An 8,087-nucleotide genomic window follows, 5' to 3' on the forward strand; every position below is an offset into this window, starting at 1 on the left:
ATGAAGCAAGAAAACAAATACTGTGGAAGAGAGTCAGTTCAATGACATGACTACTGCTGGACTCAGATCATCTAGCTAGATCAAGCTAGATTTGGGCCAGAATAGAGATGGCTTCCTATAAACTTCCTCAGAGACTTTGTGACCACTCTTCTATGCCACAGGCACACTGGCTCCTGGAACAGGCCATTGCCTTCCCCAAGCAAGCATGTAAGGTGTTTTTCCCTTATCTGAGGTGAGTCACACTCCAGTACCTGCATCTATCTTGCCCTGTCCTGTGTAACTCCTTAGCGCTTACAACTGATACTATCTGGATGGGACCGGGAACAAATTACAGTAGTCAGTGGCCTGAATTAAGAATGGTCTGGTTGGTAATCACGCAGGAACTGCAGCTGCTGATCCTGTGTACTGACAGTTGGGCTGTTTTAAAGGGACTTACGCAACTGCTCGGACACCAGAAACAGAGAGGTGGATGATTATGCACTCACTTCTATGGGGACAAGAGACATGGAAAGTTATCTGGGCTAGCTCACAAGAGCCCAAGGCAGACCTCATTGTCTCCCATGTCCCTGCTCATATTGTATCTACACTGCCTGGTCATCAGGAAGCAGACACATTGGCAAAAAATACGCATTTTAGCAATTGACTCAACAGGGGACACTACAGATACAGGCACCGTACAGCCCGGGTAGGATGGCCTATAGTTAAGGAGGAGGTGCTGGAGCTTAAGCTACAGGCAGTGGCTCTGGAGTCAGCAAAGGCCCCTGTGTGATTCACCAGAGACCCCGACAGGTAAGGGATTGGCATACTGACCATGTAAGCCCCTTCCCAGAGCGAGAGCTCTGACTACTCTGGCTTAATTCAAGCCCTCCCATGTCGGAGGGCTCATTAGGCCACTTCCATAAAGGGACTGGGAAAGCTAAGTCCTAGGTATGGGTATACCCCTGTCAAATAGTGACCAGGGGTCACATTTCAAAGGACATGATCTACAAGAACGATCAAAATAACACAGCATTGAATGGAGGGTCCACCTTCCCTATAACCCTCAAGCAGGTAGGCTGGTGGAATAGAATGGCGTCCTTAAGTGACAGATCACATTACTGATAAAATCACCTTGGCTAGGTGGACAAAGGTGCTTTCCAAGTGTTAATGCATTTAAATCAGCAGTCCCCAACATTTTTGGCACCAAGAACTGGCACCCGTATTAAAATCTAATGCCTGATGATCTCAGGTGGAGCTGAGACGGTGACGCTAGCACTAGGAGCAGCTGCAAATACAGATGAAGATTCTCTCACTCACCCGCTGCTCACTTCCTGCTGTGCAGCCTGGTTCCTAACAGGCCATGGACCAGTACCAGTCCATGACCCACAGTTTGGAGTCCCCTGATTTAAATGAGCAACCACTGGGACCTATTGTCCCATATGCCAGATTAGGACATCAGACTGACATACTAATACGATAACGGTGTGAAAAACAAAGCACCAGTAATAGTGCCGACACCTGCATGGACCAGCGGGCTATGCTGGGGGCAGGAAACTCTACTGTCCCTGGAATGGGGACCATTTACTGGATTCCACAATGGAATGTTCTGCAGGACTGGGTCACTTACTACACACCCCTGATGGAGGAACTGCTCAGCCTCCAGTGGGACCCTGTCATCCTAATGGAGTCAGGATCCATGGAGACGCACTGTATATGGACAGTATGTGCACCAATGGAAGAGGGAGGAGGTAGGGGTCCTGGCATGACATATTCCTCCCCCTACTCACATCCTCACACCAGAAAGCACACTAATCCAACCACTATGTACAGTGTCCACAGCCTGACAGATCCTCAAGGCTGTGGTGACCTTAACCACCCTTAGCCTTCTGCTGCTCCTGTGGCATCCAATGACAGGGAGAGGGGTGCACCTGTACCATTCTACAAACTGAATGTCATGTTTTCATACGAGATGAATCCGTTCATATTTCTTTGTTAACACAAGAAAATGCAAGCAAGATCCCTGAGTGACCCAACCACAAGCCTAGGCGACATGTTGGCACGTTGGTTTGGATCCTGGGGGACAGAGTGGAAAAATTGTTACTAGTACTTGGATTGCTTTTTCTTTTTCCTGCAAGTGTCTATATTTTTCCTATGGACTGTGTCCTAAATGTGCTCAATTGTCAACGAGCTACCTCCCTGCTAATGAAGCACCTCACTGACCACTTAGGCACCTCACAGAAGAGGGGCATGTGAGACGGTAAGAGCCGGTAATGAGGAGTGGAGGGTGAAGGAGAGACTGTTCAATGACGTGACCATGGCTAGATCCTCGGGCTAGATCTAGATAGATTTGGGCCAGAACAGAGACTGCTTTCCGTAAATCCACTCAGAGACTGTATGACCCCTCTCCCAGGCCCCAGGCGGGCTCTGTCCCAAACACGTAGTTGTCCCCAGGTAAGCATGTAAATGTTTCTCCCTCATCTGTGGGGGGCACACTCCAATACCCCCATCTATCTTGCCCCATCCTCTGTAACTCCTCAGCATTTGCCATGCAGAGTGGATAGCCATGTCTTCTTGCCACCACCCAAGACACACCTCATACATAATTTCCCTTAATAAACTTTTAATGTTATAATAAAGTCGTCAGCCTCTTTCTTTGGTCTCTTGGCCCTGGGAAATTTTGCATAATGGATACAAAAAAAATCTGCATATAACAATAATAAAAATTAGTATTCCATGATAAATCTAGCAGGTAAATTAATAAATAGCCAAATTATATGAAATAATAGTCTCTGAAATCTTAATTCTTCCTTAAGAACTAAAGAAGGAATTTACTTTCCAAAAGAAACACATCATAGGGAAAATGAAAAATATGTTGCAAATCACTAAATTTTGAAATACCTGTTTCAGGTAAACACATTTTTATAAAGATTAAGAATGAAGGAAGACTATCTGAAATCACATACGATTTCACACCTGCAGTTAGTTATATAAAATAGGCAGCAGACAGATCAATTTCCTCACTATATAATATCATTTAATTATCCAGTTACATGGACAAAAATATTGAGTGCTTTGAAATTATTATTTAATGTCAGAGAAATACTAAGATGGAAAAAATTACAAAAAAAAATAACAAGGCATGCTTCGATCTCAATAAACACATAAAAAATTAACGTACCTTATTAACTAAGGTAATTTTTCAGATCTTACTATATGCCATGCAATAAAGTCTTCTAACATGATTAGCTTACCATTCTTGAGATTAACTATTCCAACTGTTCATATAAAAACAAAGAGCCCATAAGGTTTATGTATCTCTCTATCACTCACACACAAAAGCAATCGGACGGCCAGGGTTTGAGCCTGGATGTGCACACTACAGTTTGGCACACCACTGCTCATCCAGGCAGCACAGATTATAACAGGTCACTGCAAATACCAGGAGCTTAGGAAGAAATGTTTTAAAGGAGATGCAGGACCTGAGTTGTGTCACTTAAGAGTGTGATTATATCACCATTCTCAGACAAGAATATGAGTCATCATATCCTGCAGATGTTGATGTACAAAGTTACCAGATTGTGTTGCTGATCTGAGCAAGTTGTACTGTATGTGAGCAGGGGTCTTTCCTGATGCAGAGCATGCAGTGTGGGGAGGGGCACACCGCATAAAAAACATTATATAATTTTAAAAATAAAGTTCTCAATTTTGGCATAAATGTCCTAATGTAAATGTCCGTGTGTGTGTGTGTGTGTGTGCGTGTGTGTGTGTGTGTGTGTCTTTTACTGAAATTTTTTAATCTTTTGACATCAGCTCTTTGGGATCTTTTAACATTACAATCTCAGACATATAAAAAGACATCAGGTGAGAAGTGCTCTTAATAGATGTGTCAGTTATTCTTATTATGAAACAATAGAAATTAATACGCACTTATCCAAAATTAATTAACTCTGACTTCAGAGCCATCATCAGAAAACAGTATCCTTAAGATGCATCACTACATGACGTAGAGCAGTGGTCCCCAACATTTTTGGCAGCAGAGACTGGTGCTCCTATGAGAATCTAATGCCTGATGATCTGAGGTGGAGCTGAGGTGGTGATACTGGTGCTGAGGAGCGCCTGCAAATACAAATGAACCTCCTGTTGTGCTGCCTGCTTCCTAACAAGCCACGGACCAGTACCAGTCCACAGCCAGGGAGCTGAGCACCCCTAACCTATAGCATAGATGATATGTATGGAAGGGCTATTTAGTGTACAAACAATGTTTGGCAGTGCCATGGTGACCCATGGCAAAGGTCTATGTGCAGAGATGTGGTCAGCAACACAAGCAGCCAACAATAGCCAGAACAGCATGACAGTAATGACATGTATGCAGACAAAGACCAGGTGACTTTACATAAAATTAAGTTGAAAAAGAGGACAGGGAACAAAACAGGCTTAATGAATTAACTGAAATGTGTAATTATAAGAACTTAAAAAAATTTTCTGGAAAACATACACATTACAAGAAGTAGTAATGAGGAAAATAGAGTGTAAAAATTGCCTATGTTTTATTAAATAAAATGAGATATTTAAATACTAGGGTACTATTAACAAGATGTGCATAGTGAATCTAGACAGAATTATTTGTGGCAAAGAGTTGGTGAAAATAAAATTCCAAAGTTACTTTTGGAAAACTGCATGTATATGGAAAAAGCAATGTATCTCATATTAAAAACTATGGCAAATCAATTGAATGGCATTTCTGTAACTAAGACAATAACTTTAAAAAACGTTTTTAAATGGATATTTTCAAGACACTGAAAATATTCAGTTTAAAAAAATGCATAGATTTAACTGAGGAAAACATGTGTTAAAATAATGAGATACCATTCATTATACACCTATGATGACAGTGAAAATCCAGAACACCACATACACCAAATATCAGCAAGGAGATGGAGCTACATTCACTGCTGTTGGGAAAGCAAAATGATAAGGCCACTTTGGAAGACAGTTTACAAAGTTTCTAACAAAACTGAACATACTCTTAAATATGACCTGGCAATCGTGCTCTTTGGAATTTACACAAAAGAGTTGAAAACTTAGGTCCCTGCGAAAATCTGCTCACAAAATAGAACCACCCTAAAATTTGTATGGTACCATGAGACCCCAAAAAAGCCAAAGAAATCTTGGGAAAGAAGAATAATGCTGGAGATATTATGCTCCCTGATTGCAAACTCTATTACAAAGCTATCACAACTACAAGAGTATGGTATTGGCGTAAAAGCAGACGCATAGAACAAGGGATCAGAATATAGAGAGCCCAGATATAAACCAACATAGACAGCTAGTTGATTTATGACTAAGGAGACAAGAATATACAATGGTGGATAACAGCCTCTTCAATCAATAGTGATGGGAACATTGGACAGCCAAAACCAAAAGAATGCAATTGGATTGTTATCTTACATCATATACAAAAATTAACTCAAAATGGATTTGAATGTAAGACCTGAAGCTATAAAACTCCTAGAGAAAAACATAGCAGTAAGCTCCTTGACATGTGTTTGCGATGATTTTTGAATCTCACACCAAAAGTGAGGGCAACAAAAGTGAAAATAAACAGCTGAGACTACATCAATATAAAAAGCTCCTGCACATCAACAAAATAAAAATGTACCCTACTGAGTGGGAAACAGTATTTGCAAATCACGTATCTCATAAGGGATACTATCCAAACTATAAGGGGCTAATATCCAAACTATACAAAGACCTCATACAACTAAATATCCAAACTATACAAAGACCTCATACAACTAAATGGCAAAAATCAATTAATCCAATTAAAAAATGGGTAGAAGATCTGAATATAAATTTTTAAAGGAAAACATACATATGACTAACAGGTACATGGAAAGATGCTCAACATTATTAATTATCAAAGAAATGCAAATCCAAATGACAATGAGATATAACCTCACACCTGCTAGAATGGCTATCATTAAAAAAGATAAAAAATAACAAGTGTTGGCAAGGATGTAAAGAAAAGGGAACCTTAGTGTACTGTTGGTAGGACTGTAAATTGCTGCAACCACTATGAAAAACAGCATGGAGGTTCTTCGGAAAATTAAAAATAGAACTACCATATAATCCAGCAATTCCACTTCTGGATATTTATCTAAAAAACAAAATAAAACAAAAACCTAACTTAAAAAGATATCCACATCCCCACATTCATGGCAGCACTATTTATAATAGCCAAGACATGGAAACAACCTAAGTGTCCATCAATGGATGAACAGATAAAAAAAAAAAACATGGTAAACATATAGATTAAAAATAGAGTATTATTCAGTCTAAAAAATGAAATTTTGCTATTTGCAACAACATGAATAAACCTCAAGGGCATTGTGCTAAATGAAATAGGGCAAAGATAAATATAGTATGATCCATCTTACATATAAAAAACAAAAATGCTCATATAGAGGAGAAACTAGTGTTTGCCACAGGTGGAAAGTAGAAGAACAGTTGAAGAGGATTGAAGGGGAAAAATGTATAAACAAAGTGCTTTTTGTGTATTAGGAGTGCAACAAATATATGTGGAATGAATGATGCATGTTTTTTCTACAAGATAGCTAATTAGAAATATCAATAAACCATGCTGTCTTTAAAGTAAAATAAATCTTTTCTTGAATTTTCCTTTTTGGAGTTATTCAAATCATGACTTCCTCATAATAAATGCTCAGGGGCCTGGCCCTAAGCCAGGATGCCCCAGGGCAGAAACAGATAGACTTTAACTCCATTTATTAGACAGATACTATATAAGGAAAAGGATCAACTAAGACACTATCATCTTCCCAAAGGGTTAAGTTAATGGAAGGTGGCTCCCTTGTCAAATGAGGTAACTTTGTGTCCTCTAGAGCAGGGATCCCAGTTCCCGGGCTGGAGACCTGTCCTGGTCTATGGCCAGTTAGTAACTGAGCCGCACAGCAGGGGGTGAGAGGGCAGGCAAGCGAGCAAAGCTTCATCTGTATTTGCATTCACTCCCCAGGACTAGCATCACCGCCTCAGCTCCGCCTCGAATCATCAGGCATCAGATTCTCAAAGGAGTACCAGACCCTGGTGCAAAAAAGGTTGTCTCGACCAAGGTTTTTGGTAGTGAAAACTTTTTGTCTGGGTCAAAACCAGTAATAAGATCTTATATGTTGAAAATTATTTTTGTTAACAGGAAGAAGAATGTAGAAGCAGGATGAATGGGGCCAGGAAAGAGCAGCCATGGTGGGGATCTAAGGAGAGCAGCAGGAGGTGTCGTGACCCACATGAGTATCTGTGCGCACAAACTTCCCAGAGGCTACAGTTGCAGTTGACCTGAGCTGAAACAAAAACGTTCCCAAGTGCACCTAGGTATTTATTATCCTGGAGGCAAGACTGAGGAATTCCTGCATTTAACTGCAGGTCCTCCTGGTTATGAAAACTCATTTTGGGACTGTTATTGTGGACATTTTAGGAACTAGTTTATGAGCACAATCTCAATTAAAAAAATATCTCCTGCAGCCTTTAAAACCCAGCCCTCAAGACTAAAGCCATGCTACCCTGAACAAGCTGATTCTGTCTGATCTCGGAACCTAAGCAGGGTCGGGCCTGGTTAGTACTTGGATGGGAGACCATCTAGGAAGACCAGGTGCTGTAGGCATAAAAAATAAAAAATAAGTGATTGTAAGGTCCTTGCAATCTATGAGGTCAACCAAGGGTTGCCTCGCCTAAAAAAAAAGAATAAAAAAATAAAATAAAGTAAAACCCAGCCCTCAAGAAAGTGAAAAGACAACACACAGAAAGGGAGAAAGTACTCGCCATATATCTGAGAAAGGCCTTATATCTAGAATAAAGAACATTTTAAACTCAACAACAAAAAGACAACCCAATTTTTAAACAAAGGATCTGAATAGATATTTCTCCAAAAAAATGTAGAAATATCTCTTTACTGTGTCCGTAGTTTTGCCTTTTCCAGAATGTCATATAGTCGGAATTGAACAGCATACGTAGCCTTTTCAGATTATCTTCTTTCACTTACACATGCATTTAAGATTCCTCCATGTCTCTTCACGCCTGATAGTTCATTTCTTTTTAGT

The 8,087-nt window shown here is 40.2% G+C and overlaps 1 pseudogene; it reads left to right on the forward strand.

Annotated features, from left to right (window-relative positions):
• The first annotated feature begins 7,533 nt into the window (after positions 1–7,533).
• Positions 7,534–7,651, forward strand: LOC112474110 (annotated as a pseudogene).
• Positions 7,652–8,087: the final 436 nt, after the last annotated feature.

Source organism: Pteropus alecto, unplaced genomic scaffold, assembly GCF_000325575.1.
Source record: "Pteropus alecto unplaced genomic scaffold, ASM32557v1 scaffold122, whole genome shotgun sequence".
NCBI classification, from domain to species: Eukaryota; Metazoa; Chordata; class Mammalia; order Chiroptera; family Pteropodidae; genus Pteropus; species Pteropus alecto.